General features: G+C 41.6%; 1 protein-coding gene across 1 annotated transcript in view; it reads right to left on the bottom strand.

Annotated features, from left to right (window-relative positions):
- LOC126470780 (secreted frizzled-related protein 1-like) overlaps positions 1-18464 on the bottom strand; it is a 415034-nt gene that overhangs the window by 228250 nt on the left and 168320 nt on the right. The window lies entirely within an intron of this gene.

The raw sequence follows: 18464 nt of genomic DNA, 5'->3' as shown, positions 1-18464 counted from the left end.
GGCGGGCAATAATAGATCCACCAGGGACATTTTGACACTTCTAAAAATGACCAGGTCAACTGTTGGCGATGCGGTTGTGAAAGTGTGAAATAGGAACGCGAAAGAACAACCGCGCATCCAAATCAAGACCACGTAGACGTAATTTAATGGCGGATTGGGACCAACGAGATAGTGGAGGGTGGTTGTAAAAAATAGCACGGAATTAACGCAAAGAATGACTCGTGAGTTCCAAAGTGCTATTAGCAATCCAGCTAGCACAAGGATTGTGCGTAGGAAGTTAAAAGGAATGGGGTACACTGGCCGATCAGCTCCTCATAAGCCACATATTTCTGCAGTTAGCGCTAGGTGTCGCTTGAGGTGGTGTCAAGGCCAACGCCTCTGGACAGTGGATGATTGGAAACGAGTGATATAGAGCAATGAATCACGCTATACACTGTGTAAATCCGAGAGAAGGGTTTGGGTTTGACGAATGCGTGCAGAACGTTACCTGTCATCATGTGTAGTGCCAACAGTGAAGTGCAATGGAGGTGGTGTTACGATATGGGAATGTTTTACATGGATGGGGTGGAGAATCAGTAATCACACATACTCCGAAGTAGCATTACAGTTTAGAGATTCCGCATCTAGGTTTTGGAATCTCAAGCAAAACTAAAATCTTAAAGCGAAGATTGTTATTTTAAGAGCTACATACAGTGCCCATAGACAGTCTCAGTTAGTTAACATACGTGAATTTGCTGAAAACTTGACATATGGTAAATCGAAAATCTAAATTTTGGCTCTTACTTTATTCTCCAATTTATTAGCATATATAGCGCCATTTCTGTTACAATTAGCATTTACATGCAGTTACTGTATAATATATGGTCAAGTAAGAATTAAAATTTTACCTGTTGTGAAAATCAGTCTTTGCGTTCAAGTAACATACTAACAAAAACAGCGCAATTTAGGATCCCATGTAAAGTCAACACTTTCAATTGGTGCTTTATCATTTGAAAAAAAAAAATCGCTTGTATGACACGCAACTGATAAAAATGATCCTGATCCACAAAAAAAATTTACGCGTTCTATCCAAATGTACCTATTTTAACGTTAACAATACCGCCTTTCTCTAGCGTTAACTTTGTATTCCGAAACTTTAAATTAGTAGACGTGACATGATTAAGGACACTTAATTGAAAACTGTGTGTAGAGCATACTCGATGTATAGAATGGCGCGGCCTTCGACAAGGTTACATAAACTGAATGAAATACAAGCGAGGTTTTGTAGCATTATTTCTTTCTGTTTCCCTTTTCACTGTATCACAGTGGCCTTCATTTTTTAACTGTGTCAGCGTACACCGCAGCACTCTGCAGACCTAGTAAAGTTGAAGTCCGAAAAGAAAAGAAAGGTAAGCTCGCTAACGGAGCGTAGACACGCGCGGGGCTGGAGCATTGGCCAGCGATCCGCAGTGACCTCGCCGCGACTCGAACGCATGACTCCGGTAGCCAAGGTGAGCTGCCAGAACCTGTCCGGCACATCCGCCCCCTCCTTTCCCCCTCTAACAGCAATTTTTACCAGTTCGATTCTGCTACATTTTTGTTTTGTTTTAAAAAGAGTGAATTGTGAACTCTATCATGATTAGAATTATGTATTTAATTGCCGGTGCCTCAAGTCTGCTGTCACTTCGTAGACTCTTGAACTTGTAATTCAGAGTAATCAATCACTATTGCACGAGGGCTGGTTTGGAGTACCCGGTTCGTCACGATTGTAGTAGCGGTTTCGTAACAACGGTAAAACATGCTGCCGACCATATGCTAACGACGCTAGAAATTAAGAGGACGTGGAACATGGCCAATCCCCCTGCGTGAGAGTTGTGCTTTGAGTAAATATAAGAACTATGGCGTTTCGGTAAATTACAACTTGCACCAGTATGATCACTGACTCGATTGTAGCGATTCTGCAGCTTCGAAGTCGCGTTAAATTCCGCTGTCAGTGTATCTGTTCATGCCCAGTCTTCGCAGGATACTCCGGAGCTCTCTTTCGAGCGTGGAACGCATATACTTTCAAGTGATTCTGCGGAGACGACCTAGCAACATTGTTTCTATTTGATAGTGGGTGAGCTACTACAGATTTTGCCTTTGTAACTTCTGGCCAATGTAGCTTTGATAGATCCGGCTGCGCACCTACGCGGTCCTCAGTGCAAAGTTACGTATGTCGTTGACTAATATTCTCTATTAAATGTACTTTCACGTAAAAAGCGGTGCCGAGATTTTTACCTCACCTGCTCTTACTCGCTTCCTACATTCGGCCAACCATTCAGTTTACAGGAGCAGACCCACGAGCCGCCTTCCAGGCGGGATACAAAAGCTGATCCCATCCTCGTCGCCTGCTTTTGTATCCCGCCTGGAACCGGCTCGTGGGTCTGCTCCTGTAAACTGAATGGTTGGCCGAATGTAGGAAGCGAGTAAGAGCAGGTGAGGTAAAAATCTCGGCACTGCTTTTTACGTGAAAGTACATTTAATAGAGAATATTAATCAATGACATACGTAATTTTGCACTGAGGAGCACTTAGGTGCGAAGCCGGATCTATCAAAGCTACATTGGCCAGAAGTTACAAAGGCAAAACCTGTAGTAGCTCACCCACTATGAAATAGAAACAATGTTGCTTGGTCGTCTCCTCGGAATCAAATGGGTGAATCTGGAGCGGCGCTCGTAGAGCTGCACAACGCCGGCTAGAGGGCGCTGTTGTCTGTGTCGGTGTCGTAGTGCCAACCTACGAACTTGCACCTACGCCGTGGCATCGTAGCTATCGATACCACAGATACAAGATGAATCATAAAAAAATTATAGTTGGTGTTACGAATGGCAGCTTACTCTAAATGTAGAAGGATGTAAGTTAATTCGGATGAGTAGGAAAAACAATACTGTAATGTTTGAATAGAGCATTAGTAGTTTACTGCTTGACACAGTCACATAGATTAAATGTCTAGGCTTAATGTTGCAAAGCGATATACTCAAAAAATGGAACGAGTATGCAAGGGCAGTAGTAGGGAGAATTTTAGGGAAGTATGGTTAATCTGTGGAAGGAGGAGGACATAAGTGTTTACCGTTCCGTCGACAACGAGGTTATTGGAGACGGAGCACAAGCTCGTATTAGGGAAGGATGGGTCCCTTTCACAGGGACCATCCCGGCATTTGCTTCAATCGATTTAGGGAGCTCACCTATTTCAGGCAGGTTTGAACCGTCGTCCTCCCTAATGCAAGTCCAGTTAACCACTATGCCACGTCCCTCGGTCAACTGTGGATGGAGAATGCGTATAGAATATTAGTATGACCCACTGTTGAGTACTGCTCGAGTGCTTGGGATTCCCACCAGGTCGGGTTAGAGGAAAACATCGAAACAATTCTAAGGTGGGCCGCTAGATTTGTTGCCCGTCAATGCACCAGTAATGTGGAGGAGTTTCGTGAACTCAAATGGGAATCACTGGAGAGAAGACAACGCTCTTTTCGAGGAACACTATTGGAAAAATTTAGAGAACAGAATTTGAACCTGAACTGCAGAACGATTCTACTGCTGCCACCGTTCATTTCGTGTAAAGACCACGAAGATAAGATAAATTAGGTATCGTACGAAGGCATATAGATAGTAGTTTTTCCCTCCTCATTTGCGAGTGGACCAGGAAATGAAATGGCTAGTAGTGATACAAAGTACTGTCCACCACGCACCCTACGGTCACTTGCGGAGTATGTATGTAGATGTAGAAGACGTAGAATCCTTCACTCTTCCCCATGGAACACATGATCCGCATCCGCTTTCATGTGTTGCTCGGATACTTGAAAGTACATGCCTTCCACGCTCAAAAGAGAGCTCCGGAGTATCCTGCGAAGACTGGGCATGAACAGATACACTGACAGCGGAATTTAACGAGTATCCTACTGCAGTCACTCAGCAACGAAGTATTTCACGTACTCCACACCATCATCAGCAAACAGTCGCAGATTCCTGCACAATCTGCCTGTTTATTTGCAATATGGCAAACTTTATGCTGATTGTCAACTGCCAATCCATGCGCAAAGTACTGATCATCTGTAGGTATTCCTGCATTTTGCTACAATTTTCTAACGATGTGACTTGGTGCATAACAACATCATACGCAAAAAGCGACATGGCACTTCTGACGTTTTCCACTAGGTCACTCACACTTTGTGAAAAGCAAAGGAACTTTAACACTCGCTATGGGTACGACCATTGTTTTACATCTGTAAATTTATCTCCGTTACGAATGAAATGCTGTGTTCCGTGATTTCCCTAAATCGCTTCAAGCAAATTTCGGGATGGTCCATTTGAAAGGGCAAGGCCGATTTCCTTTCCCGTCCTTTCCTAATCCGAGTTTGTGCTCCGTCTCTAATGATATCGTTGTTCATTCAGTCATTCAGCTGGTCTGATATTCTGTAGGCTCGTATTTAATTAATTAGGTGACGGTCTGGAACTGTATCGAATGTCTTCCGGAAGTAAAGGAATACAGCATCAACCTCGGTGCAGGTACCTGCTACCTTCTGAGTCTCATGAACAAACAGAGCGAGCCATATGCATTGTTGACAACTTTATGATTAATCACTCCTCCTTTCAATGGTAACGAAGACATTCTGAGAAAGACTAGGAGTCTTGCTGGTATGTAGCGGTCTGATGCTTTCACTGTGTCGATATCATTGCTCTCAGATAGCACATTCTGCTGAGTATGTTACAATTTGGTGGACTGAGAACCGTTGTGTATCCAGAGAAAAACAGGGAAATACACAAGGATAACCTCACATTACTGACAGAGCCTAATAGATATGGGATGCGGCAGGTGCAACAGACGTTCTTCATTGATGTTTGGATTGAATCATTCCACATATGGCTAGTAAAAATATTTATTGTGACTGCACGTCTTCCCGAACAAAATAAATTATAGAGAGTTGTTCCTGACAAAACATCGTAACTTGTTCACAGATGTTGGTGTCAAGCGTAGTAAAGAATCAGCCGTGATCCTATTGTTCGAGAAGACATTTTTTTGAGAAAAGACCATTTGGTTCTAAACTGCTATGGATCACTCCATCTTCACTGATTCCGTCCCCTTTGGCGCCATTCATTCCATTTCAGTGAATTTAATGCAAAAGTTATGTATTTCTGTAGCTGTGTAAATCACAGTCCTCCAAGGACCAGTTGTGCCATTACCACATTTGCCGTGGGAGAACCTGTGGTAGTAGTGTTTGCAAATCAAAGGTGGAAACATTAGCGATAATGAAGGTTTGATTCAGGCCAGGAGTAGTACTCACATTGCCTTGTAGCTAACACAGTTGCTCACGAAAAGCAAGAAATCCTGGGTCGAGTTCCGGTGTGGCACAAATTGTCTGTAGTCACACTTAGTAATTAATTTATTAGTTCATTTATTTAATTATTCTCATTCATTTACTCATAATTACTATGGAGGCATTACTTGTTAGTCAGTGCCCTTATAGAAGTATTGGAGCAGTGGAACACATACAAACTTTAATGCATACAAAAGCAGTTAAGTTTACTCAACATATTGCTTAGGCTGAAACAACAGAAGAGAAAAACTTTAAAGAAATTTCAGAGGGGTGAATTGTCAACAACAATTATATTCAAAACTCAACTTCCTTTTGAAATGATGAATTCAGTTGATGTATTTGAAAGAATGTAGAGCACAGTAACAACCAATCAAGCCGGTGTTTGTCGTTGGTTTAGGTCGCGTACCCATTCTAACCTTCTCCGGTGACCAATCTATTTCTTCTTCCAATCGTGAGTGTAAAACGTGTCTCTCTACATGAATAGAACGATCAACACAGCATAGTGTTAATGTAAGTAACTTGTATGTTTCGATACCAAAAGCAGACCTGTGTAGAGCCCACATATTATATGACAGATGATCAGAGACAATTTTCTGTTCTGATTCCAGGCTAACTATCTAACCAGTAAATTTCTTTGAAGCTTCTGTTTTAACATCATAACGTTGGCGAGACCATTGCAGGACTGGTCCTCATTCTCGTTTCTGCAATGCACATGGTTTTTCTTCACTAGAAAAACACAGCGCAGTATAAATATCCAAAAATTAATAATTTTTTGGACTAGATCATATTTTATGAGAATTTTTGGATTGTACCGCAGAGACCTGACAGACGGAGAGAATCGTTGAAAGGTGAAGGAATTGAGACAAGAAAGACGCGCAACGAAATTGGCACTGTGTTTGATACTTTATTACATAGCAGTGCATTAATAGAGGCAGGTGATCATTACTCCCATTTGCTAAAAGTAATTCAATAATTTACCGCTTTTCTGGGTACTATATGGACCAAAAAAGGTTTTTAAAACAGTTTTAAGGTTCCGGACCCCCATGTGGTAATTAAGATCGTTGAAGAGCACATCACATCATTTCACGTATACTTTTGATCATAATTCGATAAATAAATTCACATTCGGTAATTATCCAGTTATTATGACAGCAGATCCTTCGATTATAAAAAAAAGTCAGACATCAAAGCAGGCAGAGTTGTTAGCCTCAGTGTTGGAGATGATAAAAGGCTGACCCAATACAAGTTCTGTGTCAGAAAGGAAAAATAAATAATAGAGCCCAAGAGACTAGGACCATTAACATTCGGGTTTGAAATCTAGCATTTACCTGCAGAGTTGCCGGAATTTTAGATCTTGTGGACTAACACCATGCTTCCGACGACAGATTTGAAAACAAATGCCCTGATTCATGAATTTAATTAATCTCATCCAGCGTAACTATGCGAAGTATTGCTCAGGTAACTCTTTTCTCACGTGCAAACCGCACCAAACGTACACTCACTCACGTCTGCTGCTACACAAATCCACCTTTCGTAGCAAGATGTCAGCCTCTGTCGTCTTTTTATTGGGAACTAGACAGTTTCAACGGGGAAAATCGTAGCCACGCTTCCGTAACTCGCATTTGTACAAGAAATGAGGCACATTAATGACAGGTAAGACAGGTGCTCTTATACTAACAAGCTTTTAACCTGCTCCGCAATTACTCAAGCTCTTTGTGAATGATTTATTTGATTACAGTTGCCGATTGCAACTTTATTACTGTGTGAACTCGCCTCGCACTGACATGCCGCATTCTACGATACTGCTTCCAATGTGGCTGTCTTAATTCATTCAGTTTTTACTTTTTTCCTGCTGTTACGTTTCATATCCAGTGGTAATCAAATCGCTGGGTACGAAATTGGTGTTTAGTTTTAATAATGTTACATAATAGTAATGGACCTGACTTAATTGACAGGTGTACAACGGTATTTGTTTATGGTGATTTAGGGAAGTCACTGATAGGTAGAGTCTGATCCCATCTTCTTGTGCATCTAGTGACCTCGGCTCTACCTCATTCGTGAATTTCATTTATGCTTTCTTAAGCTATCCTAAGCATCAAGGCGCCATCACTGAGTTTCTAAATGAGTCATAATTCTCCCTGACGTTCTTCTGGGTTGATTTAAGAGGCGATGAAAATCCGAAACAGGTATTGCCACATTGGGATCTGAGTCGCGATTCATCCACGTGCAAGAAACTAGTTTTATAAATAAGCACATACACAAATTACTGGAGAACATTATTCTTCATTAAAAAAATAAACCGACATTAGACATCGTTCGGAATACGAATGGAAAGACTATAATATGCTTACAAATCATGTGGATAATTTTATTAGGGTTTAATGTGTCGACAGCGAAATCAGCAGAGAGGGACAGAAGAAGAAGACTCAGTACGTCAGATACTAGATATATATTCGGGTGTGGCAGGACTAAAATCCTGACCAGGCCATTCTGACTAGGATGCTCCATAGTTTCCCTAAATCACTCCATACAAGTGAATATATGTAAACGTAATTTCGGGAGCACACCAAGGGAGTGTTATAGGACTATTACTGTTAACAATACGTAAATCAGTGGATGATATCGGAAGTTCCATGAGGCTGTTTACAGATGATGCTGTTGCCTGTACGAAGGACGCGTCGCCAGAACGCTGTAGCGAAATGCAGGAACATTTGCAGAGGATCGATAGTTGGTGCGAGGACAAGCAGTTGATCCTGAGCACAAACAAATATAATGTATTGCACATAAATATGCGAAGAATTTCATTACTATTTGATTACACTATTGGCGACGAATCACTGCAAACTGTAACAACCCTAATATACCTAAAAATAGCAGTCCAGAGCGATCTAAACTGGAATGACCACTTAAAACTGATTGTAGGAAAAGCAGATGAGAGCCTGGGATGCAATGAAAGAATCTTAAGAAAATGTAATTTACTTGTTTGGCCGACTGTTGAGCATTGCTCATTGGCCCGGGACTCTTAGCAGGTAGGATTAATGGAAGAGAGAGAAAAGACCTATCCAAGCGAGGAAGGTTTCGTCATTGGATCGTTCGGTTAACGTGAGAATCTTACGCTCAACAAACTCCATCGGCAGACAGTACAAGAATGGCATCGTGCGTCACAGAGAGATTTACCGTTAATGTTGATTTTCCGCGAGCGTACATTCCAGGAACAGTCGGACAACATATTACTTCCTTCCACAAACGTTTCGCGAAATTTCCACCACGGGAAAATGAGAAACTAGGGCTCATCTGGAGTTTTACTGACTGTCCTTCCCATGCACCAGTCGCGAATGTATAAGGGTCGATCATCAGAAGGCCGTACAGTCCAGAAGCTGTATGATTATCAAGCTAAACCACCGTGAACATTGATGCAATCATACCAGCGACGCACGAGGTTGAAGATACCCATTTGGTAAAACAGAAGTCCGTAACTGCCTGCTGCATTTCGTCGTCCAACAAGAATCGTTGACGCTTCAAGGCTTTTCTTAGGGTCCAGAAGGCGTGATAATCGCATGGGGAGATATTACACTACAGATCGGATGCTCGAATGTCTACCACTTGAGTTGGTGCAACTTACGCGGTACGACATTTGCCGTATGGGGACGTGCGATATAATGAAGCAGTGTTGGTCCTGTTTGGACTCATTTGGTAACAACGTCGTCACAGTTCACGTTTGCGCATTTAACGCACGCACGTGGGAAAAACTCGAATGTCACACTAATCCCTAACCTACATTTCGGTGCTTATATACCTGCACCGGGGTCACACTACGTTGCATATACTCTACAGCAACGCCCTCAAACGGAAACCTTTCGTTCGCCCCGTATAACAGATAAGAGGAAACGTGTTGCACAACTACCACTCATAGTCATAAAAGAAGTACTCTCCATCGCAGTCCGTAAGGTGGCTTGTGGAATATAGATGTTTGCGAAACAATGTATGAGGAAAGAGAGCAGAAAAATGGGCCAATGGCTTTCTTCTTTATCACAACGCGCCGTGGTAACTTCGCTTTTAATTCGTGTGTTTTTGGCCGGAAAAAGTGTTCCCGTCTGCCCACATCCGCCTCATTCACCAGGTTAAGCACCATGAAACTTCTGGCTCTTCCTAAAAATTAAAACTATGCTTGAGGGAAAACGTTTTGGCATCATTTCTGACTTTTAGAGGACCACGAAAGAGCAGCTGAACGCCGTTCCAAAAGAAGCCTTCCACAAAAGCTTCCAGTCATGGACTCAACGTTGGGATAAGTGCATTGCTAACCAAGGACTATACTTTGAAGGAGATTAAATCAAATTCTGTTTAAGCCTTTTACTTTGTTTCTAACAAAATTATTCACCGTATTTTTTGATCACATCTCGTATTTATGTATTTACCTTCTTCACGAAACACAGTAGTAACACATTCGAACCATTATTGTTGATACAGAATAGAGAAAATATATGGGAGTTGTGGTGAATTCATATGATACGTACTGACTTGTAATTACATATGCTAAGTTTTAAACCGAATTGCAGTAGTTACAAGAATGTATTATATACAGGAGTGTGGTTCGAATCTCCGTCCAGCCATCCTGGTTTCGGGTTCTTATGGTGTCCATATATTGCTTCCGGAGGAAGCCGGGTGAGTGACTCGATAAAATCACCACCAATTCGTTCATTCATTTTTTCTGACTGCCAATTGCCCTCAGAATTTTTTGATTAGAAGCAGCTAATTTTTGGCATGCACGTTCTCCCTTGTCTCCTGCTGTACTAACTACAACGCTTGTGTTTAAATACTAATTTAAATGCTACTTATTACATGTGTTCTAAATATTTAAGTTCCATAAGTTACTTGTAACAGACATTTAGGTTTTACATTTAACAGTAAGTTAGCTTCTCAGCCTTCCAGATTCAAAGAAGCAATTATAATTTTGTAGCCCGAAAGCTCAGTTATTTCCCTTCCGTCGCACTGTTTTGTATTTTAATGTATTTAGTTACATCTAACACTGCGCCAACTCTTGGCAACAGATTTTATGTACTCAGACGGAAATAACATATATGCAGGAAATGACAGAAATCAACTCCTGTTTAGCATTATTTAGGAAGAATATGTAAGGATTCTGTATATGTACAAATACCACAGTCAGGCCAGAGAGGACACACATTTTCAGGCTTTGAAATGCTAGTAATTCAAAAACATCAGAGGGACCACCCATAGAAACTGTTTGAAGAGAGTAGAAAAGAGTTGATCCCTCTCCTATCTTGTGTTGTTCTGTTACGTTATTTGTATCAAAAACTCAATGATTAGACATTGTGAAAATTACTGAAACCACCTTGACTCCCTTTTGTGTTATAAATACTACCCGATCGTCAATTTGATGTTGTCAGAAACTGTATTGAACCTGTAATCTAGTTTAGACACTACGCTATATTTCTCATATCCACGTTTCATTTATTTGTTGTATATTGTAAGATCTCGATGTATTTCGAAATACCACTTGGTAGCTGTTGACTCTTTGTTCCAGAGCACACCTGAACACATTAATAATATCTTTGAAACAATAACACAAGTTTATGTCGTGTAAAACAGAGAAGCTGAGATATATAAACAACGAAGAGTGTTTTCCAAAATAAAAATCATAATGTGCTACCAAGACACCATAGTCAAATAACTAATTCGTGCAGACAACTAGGACGGAAACAAATGGAATATTGCGATTTTGTTGTTAATCCTTGAAACATTTTCTCGCGTGGTATAAAAAAAGTCAATGGATTTACGATTTATTGTGATACCTATTCCACCATATTTCAATCGTTATAGAACTCTCGCCTCTCATTCGAAATCCTTGGCCGTTCTCCATAAAAGCTACGTAACTGAATGGCAGCATCAGAAGGATGTGGCTTTAATTAGCGGCACATCGGTGGTGTAGAGCGTGGTTTTTTTTTTTCCTTCCTGTGAAGTATATCAGCAATGAAATGGATTTATTTTCTTTCGTTTTTCTTGCCATGAAATTATAGGGATTGAAGGATATCCGTATGTCGTTAATCAACCACTTAATTTTCATTACTGCCACCTCCCAGTCACCGGTGTGTTCAGTTAATAAAAAAATTAATAACTTCTCCTTCTCATGTGCTCCACTTCTCATACGAATTTTTTTTCTGGTCAATTTACTCGTCGTTCTTTTGACACTATGTGACATTTCGTTAACGAAAGTGCGGTAGGAATTTGCCCCTTCGTGTTGTTATGAATTCGATTTCCATTTCGACTCATGTTTTACCTGTACGGGAGATACGTGCTGCACCTGGGAACGTGCTGGCTGCTACGCTACCTATTTGGGTTTTCCCGGCCAGGTGGTCCTTCTGCAGTGGGACGTTAGGTTGACAGCTCTCGCTGCCAAGGCACATTCTCTCGAAACAGGCCTTCCTTACCTGCGAAAGCACTTAAGCGTCTTTAGGGAAGTACACTGAACAAGCCTCGGCCAAGGCTGAGGTTCGCCCCGGGAAATGTTATCGATCGCCTTCTCTTGTTCCCCAAACGTCTGGACGCCTAACCGACAACTTCTGCGGCAGCACCAAGACAAAGTGAAATGGTTTGGATGCGTCTCCGGAGGTTCCCAACTTGTCGCTAGAGGTTAACATGTTCCAGACCAGGTCAATGATTCTGATGTGAGCAGAACCAATTATTATGTGTATTACTGCCTCGTAAACAATTTACTTGCCTAATAAGTTACGACATGTGTTCAATTTCAATACTGGGCGCCTTTGTAAGATACTGCGCTCACTGTAGAAATAATAAATAAAAATAAAAAAAAAAATGAATCGGCTTGACCCCGGAGGAGCCTGATTCGAGAAACTGGGATCTTTATGACTTGTGGAGCCTTGGAAGGGCTCAATACTGAGATGTCATTCTTGCCTAAAAAATTGACTTTTACGCCATTTTATTAACACAAACCGATCTGAAGACGATCATAGCTCATCGAAATCCGCAATCGAATAAAATCTAAAAATAGGAGACTCATATAAATTCCAAAATTTTATTAGCCCGTTTTGAGAGTAGGCATTTGATCCCACAGGATTTTATTTATGAAGAGAGACAGGCGGGATATTTTTAAGACTCACTGGCAAAGATGTGTCAAGGGTCAATTAGAAGGAATGGATAATGATAGCAAAATATGATCGAATACTCCATAATTGTCACCACCATCTTCCTCTCCCTCCAGCCCCCCGTCCAACATCTTTCTGAGTCTACGATACTGATAGTGTACGGAAATCATATTAGTCAGATGCAGCAGCCAGTGATGTTTTTCGGCTTTATCAATTGAAAGAATTATTGCGCAGGAACTATGTCTTTGGGTTATTTCTGGGTTCGAGCAACTTTTTTCTCAGAGCCTAACTGCACTCAGTGCTCTACAATATTCGCATTCAGCATTTCGTGTGATGATTAAACAACGCATCTTGTGTTGGGAAGAATTAACAAAGTAACCATAAGTTGAGATCTCTCCCAAAGGTACGGGCTATGTGAACACCATTCATGTGTAGCTGTGCTGCAATAGTGCAATCAGTAAATTTTAGAGACGGAGCGCTAGCTCGTTTGGGAAAGGATGGAATATGGCTCGACTGTAGCTTTGTTAAAGGAATCGTACCGATACTCTCCTGATGTTATTTGGGTAATTCATGAAACCTATAGATTTAGATGATCTGGTATGGATACAACAAAAATTAAGATCTGTGTATTACAGAAACTAGTTTAACAAAGAGGCACTTATTTCAGGTTCGTTCGGTATCACACACTGGCTACTCCCTGGTGACTGGAAGAATGTCGTACAACCTGTCAATGGAACCTTGGTATTGCTATCAGCATTTTTTTCATATCCAGTTCTTAATGGATTAATTATCTCTATTATTTTCAGATGAACACAAAAATTGTGCAAGCGAGGAACAGTGACAATACAAAATGACCAATGTAAACGAAAAATTCTGTCACAGGCTTTTTGTCAACAACGTGTGAAAATTACAGACGTGTGGTCTTAGTCTACTAGCTGTTGACTCAAGACAACTTGACAGGCATTGAATAAGTGTAATTCCATTGACGAGATTTATGGTGCAGTGTAGGAAACAAACGGCATCTGCTTTCCTTGCGTAGTGCGATTTGCATTTTAAAAGACACTGTACTTACACTTTATGGGCTGACAGCTTTTTCTTGCTGTCAACCAGTTCGCATTGCCGTCAGCAGTTACTGTCCGCGCGCGTAATATATCTACCTGTGAGAAGCCGAAGTCAGATTGCCATTATTTTCCACTGTAATGCTTCTGTCTGTGCTTACGACGTATTCTCACTCTTTCCACCGTGTGCGTCATACGTGCGCTCTTCTTATGGTTCTCGGAGGTAAGATGTGATTTTAATGGAATATGTCGTCTGCTTTTAAATTGTCTCGTACACTAGTTTCGATGGGTGGTGGGTTTACCCTCACATAAGGCACAGGTGGCACAGTATTGTTCATATTGGGGAATATTGGAATGCAAATCCTACCGGTTCAGTTTTTCCGTGTTTCTCTAAATTACTTAAGGTTGTTACTAGATTGGTTCCTTAAGTGAGGCCACTGATAAGTTCCTTATCGATCTGATCTGCAAATCCATCGGTCATGACATCGATGACGACGTGGCCCTAAGCTCTCAACTTTCTTTCTTCTTTTCAAATGAAAAAAAGATGCAAAGAGTAAAACCTAGCCCATCTGTCAGTACTACCAAAGCCTGCATAGCAGCGGAAGACTTCAAACAAGTAATTATAAAGGTTTGCTACAAGTATCTGCGTGATATAATATTTCTTGCGTTGCTTTTGCTACTTGCTGTTATTTCTGGCATTGTCTTGGATTCACAGCAAGATTCACGTACCACAACTGTTTCCCTGTTGTTAAGCAATCAGAAATTATTTCTGCTGCTACATCCTCAATCACACGTCAGTCAAAAAACTCGTGTATGATCTACGTCAACGAATTTTGGAAACTTTGTTCTGTGTTAAACCCTCTTTTAATTGTCTGTATTCGTTTATTTGATCTGCAAACCGAAAAGAAGCAACTCGAAATTTGCCTATACGGAAACTGAAAGCCGCCTACAAGCTGCTAGCAGAATACAGTCGCTAAAGAAGTCCTCAGTGCAGCAGTGATTGTCTTGTCTCCATTCCTTGCAAACTGTCTTGGAGGGTGATGTAGTCATTTAAGTAAGCGTGCAATGTGTTGTTCGTTCCGAGAGCGAACAAAGGTGTAAATAATTTGCCGTTCTCAGTTCTACTACGAGCAATGTCTCATATCGCTCATTCACTCCAGCTCGACAACTACCGCCCACTTAGTCCGTAATCCAACGCATCCAGCGTAACTCTTGAGCAGAGAGGATTCTGCAGCGCGTACTCATCTCGTCACATAACCACTTCCCTGCCCAATCGACTAGCCGGGATACACCTCCGCAAGATTACAAAGTTTATGTTTCATTCGCCAGGTATGGGCTATAAAAATCCTAATAACCATGATGTTCAACAAAAGCAAAACGAGGATAATGGAATGTAGTCGAATTAAATCGGGTGATGCTGAGGGAATTAGATTAGGAAATGAGACACTTAAAGTAGTAAAGAAGTTTTGATATTTGGGGAGCAAAATAACTGATGATGGTCGAAGTAGAGAAGATATAAAATGTAGACTAGCAATGGCAAGGAAAGCGTTTCTGAAGAAGAGAAATTGGTTAACATCGAGTATAGATTTAAGTGTCAGGAAGTCGTTTCTGAAAGTATTTGTATGGAGTGTAGCCATGTATGGAAGTGAAACATGGACGATAACTAGTTTGGACAAGAAGAGAATAGAAGCTTTCGAAATGTGGTGCTACAGATGGCTCAAAATGGCTCTGAGCACTATGGGACTCAACTGCTGAGGTCATTAGTCCCCTAGAACTTAGAACTAGTTAATCCTAACTAACCTAAGGACATCACAAACATCCATGCCCGAGGCAGGATTCGAACCTGCGACCGTAGCGGTCTTGCGGTTCCAGACTGCAGCGCCTTTAACCGCACGGCCACTTCGGCCGGCTGCTACAGAAGAATGCTGAAGATTAGATGGGTAGATCACATAACTAATGAGGAGGTATTGAATAGAATTGGGGAGAAGAGGAATTTGTGGCACAACTTGACGAGAAGAAGGGACCGGTTGGTAGGACATGTTCTGAGGCATCAAGGGATCACAAATTTAGCATTGGAGGGCAGCGTGGAGGGTAAAAATCGTAGAAGGAGACCAAGAGATGAATACACTAAGCAGATTCAGAAGGATGCAGGTTGCAGTAGGTACTGGGAGATGAAGAAACTTGCACAGGATAGGGTAGCATGGAGAGCTGCATCAAACCAGTCTCAGGACTGAAGACCACAACAACAACAACAACAACAACACATTGAAAGCGTAGGATTCGGAGAGTTAGTTGCTCGCTGCTGCCAATGACGTTCGAGTACGAAACGTTAAGTATGCTATTACAGTTTACACATAAAAATGCTAACATGATTGTATATTTTATCTATAAATTTACACAATGTAACCAGTCAATAAACTTTAGTCCTTCAATTATGTCACATTTCAGTGTCTTTCTCTATCGTCGGATAATAGTTTAGGTGTTTAGCTCATCAGTATTGTTCCCGGGAAACCAACGATATCGAAATATCTAGAATATTTTAAATTTACGAAATTTAATGCTTTTGCTGGATTAGTAAAAAATAAAATTTTTAGAGCTGATGGGTCCATAGGTGGAATCCTGTGCAACTGCCTTGCGTATTTTCCTCGGGAGCTCTGCGTTTGAGCTATATCCACTCACTGTTTACAAACAAATGGTTGGCCTATATAGAAGTTATAGGTTCTTTCCTCGTTTTGCGGTGCGCAAATATTGTTAAAAGGTGGATATTGGTTTTATAAATTTGTGCGTGCTTTCTACATAAACGAGCTTGTGGTTACTTTGACAGCTGTATCACACTCAGATTTTAAAAAAAGGGTTCAATACTTAGTTTGAATTCAAAATTTTATTATATACAGTAAACTGGATATAAATTTGATCCACTTTGAAAATTAATATATAACACAAAATACATATATTATACATTAATTTGATTCAGCTACATACACTACTGGCCATTAAAACTGCTACACCAAGAGGAAATGCAGATGATAAACGGGTATTCATTGGACAAATATATTATACTAGAAGTGACATGTGATTACATTTTCACGCAGTTTGGGTGCATAGATCCTGAGAAATCAGTACCCAGAATAACCACCTCTGGCCGTAATAACGGCCTTGATACGCCTGTGCATTGAGACAAAAAGAGCTGCCCATGCAGCTTCAACACAATACCACAGTTCATCAAGAGTAGTGACTGCCGTATTGTGACAAGCCAGTTGCTCGGACACCATTGACCAAAAGTTTTCAATTGGTGAGAGATCTGGAGAATGTGCTGGCCAGGGCAGCAGTCGAACATTTTCTGTATCCAGAAAGGCCCGTACAGGACCTGCAACATGCGCTCGTGCATTATCCTGCTGGAATGTAGGGTTTCGCAGGGATCGAATGAACGGTAGAGCCGCGGATCGTAACACATCTGAAATGTAGCGTCCACTGTTCAAAGTACCGTCAGTGCGAACAAGAGGTGAGCGAGCCGTGTAACCAATGGCACCTCATACCATCACGCCGGATGATACACCATTATGGCGATGACGAATACACGCTTCCAATGTGCGTTCACCGCGATGTCGCCAAACACGGATGCGACCGTCATGATGCTGTAAACAGAACTTGGATTCATTCGAAAAAATGACGTTTTGCCATTCGTGCACCCAGGTCCGTCGTTGAGTACACCATCGCAGGCGCTTTGGATTCATTCGAAAAAATGACGTTTTGCCATTCGTGCACCTAGGTCCGTCGTTGAGTACACCATCGCAGGCGCTCCTGTCTGTGATGCAGCGTCAAGGGTAGCCGCAGCCGTGGTCCATGCTGCTGAAAACGTCGTCGAACTGTTCGTGCAGATGGTTGTTGTCTTGCAAACGTCCCCATCTGTTGACTCGGTGATCGAGACGTGGCTGCACGATACGTTACAGCAATGCGGATAAGATGCCTGTCATCTTGACTGCTAGTGATACGAGGCCGTTGGGATCCAGCACGGCGTTCCGTATTACCATCCTGAACCCACCGATTCCATATTCTGCTAATAGTCGTTGGATCTCGACCAACGCGAGCAGCAATGTCGCGATACGATAAACTGCAATCGCGACAGGCTACAATCCGACCTTTATCAAAGTCGGAAACGTGATGGTACGCATTTCTCCTCCTTACAGGATGCATCACAACAACGTTTCACCATGCAACGCCGGTCAACTGCTGTTTGTGTATGAGAAATCGGTTGGAAACTTTTCTTATGTCAGCACGTTGTAGGTGTCGCCGCCGGCGCGAACCTTGTGTGAATGCTCTGAAAAGCTAATCATTTGCATATCACAGCATCTTCTTCCTGTCGGTTAAATTTCGCCTCTGTAGGACGTCATCTTCGTGGTGTAGCAATTTTAATGGCCAGTTGTGTATGTGGTGAGTTTGGGGAGGAGGCATATCTCATGTAAGTTCTGTATTATCTTCGTGGTTTCATTGTCAATGTTTTCATTGAGAATTACATCTTGCTGAAGTTTTCGCAGATTTCCAATATCTCTGGGATAATTGGCGTTTTGAAATTTGGCTGTGTATGTGAAACAGTCGTTCTATCTACCACTTTGTGCCATGTTTCATGGGTTGCGACAGCTGACAACTGACTTATCGTAATTCTTTTGTCGATGGGCTGCTATGTGTTCAAAAACTGTAGTGTCTGTCCGTCAGTTGTAGAAGGTTTTGCAACTACTTCTTTATCCCTCTCTGTCCTGTTAATTAGCTTTTTTATCAACTTGTCGTAGTTTCAATTGTGTAACCATTTTTGTTACTAAGTGCTTTGTGATATGACTTTCATTTACAAATGCTTCTTCCAGCAGAGTCAGTGTTAATGCTCCGTGAGTCACACTCCTTTGACCTTTTTTGTGTGAAAAAAATGAAATGTCGTGTCACTACGGCCTCCTGCCT

The sequence above is a fragment of the Schistocerca serialis genome, chromosome 3 (genome assembly GCF_023864345.2).
Source record: "Schistocerca serialis cubense isolate TAMUIC-IGC-003099 chromosome 3, iqSchSeri2.2, whole genome shotgun sequence".
NCBI lineage: Eukaryota > Metazoa > Arthropoda > Insecta > Orthoptera > Acrididae > Schistocerca > Schistocerca serialis.
This window is presented reverse-complemented; position numbering and strand designations above follow the sequence as displayed.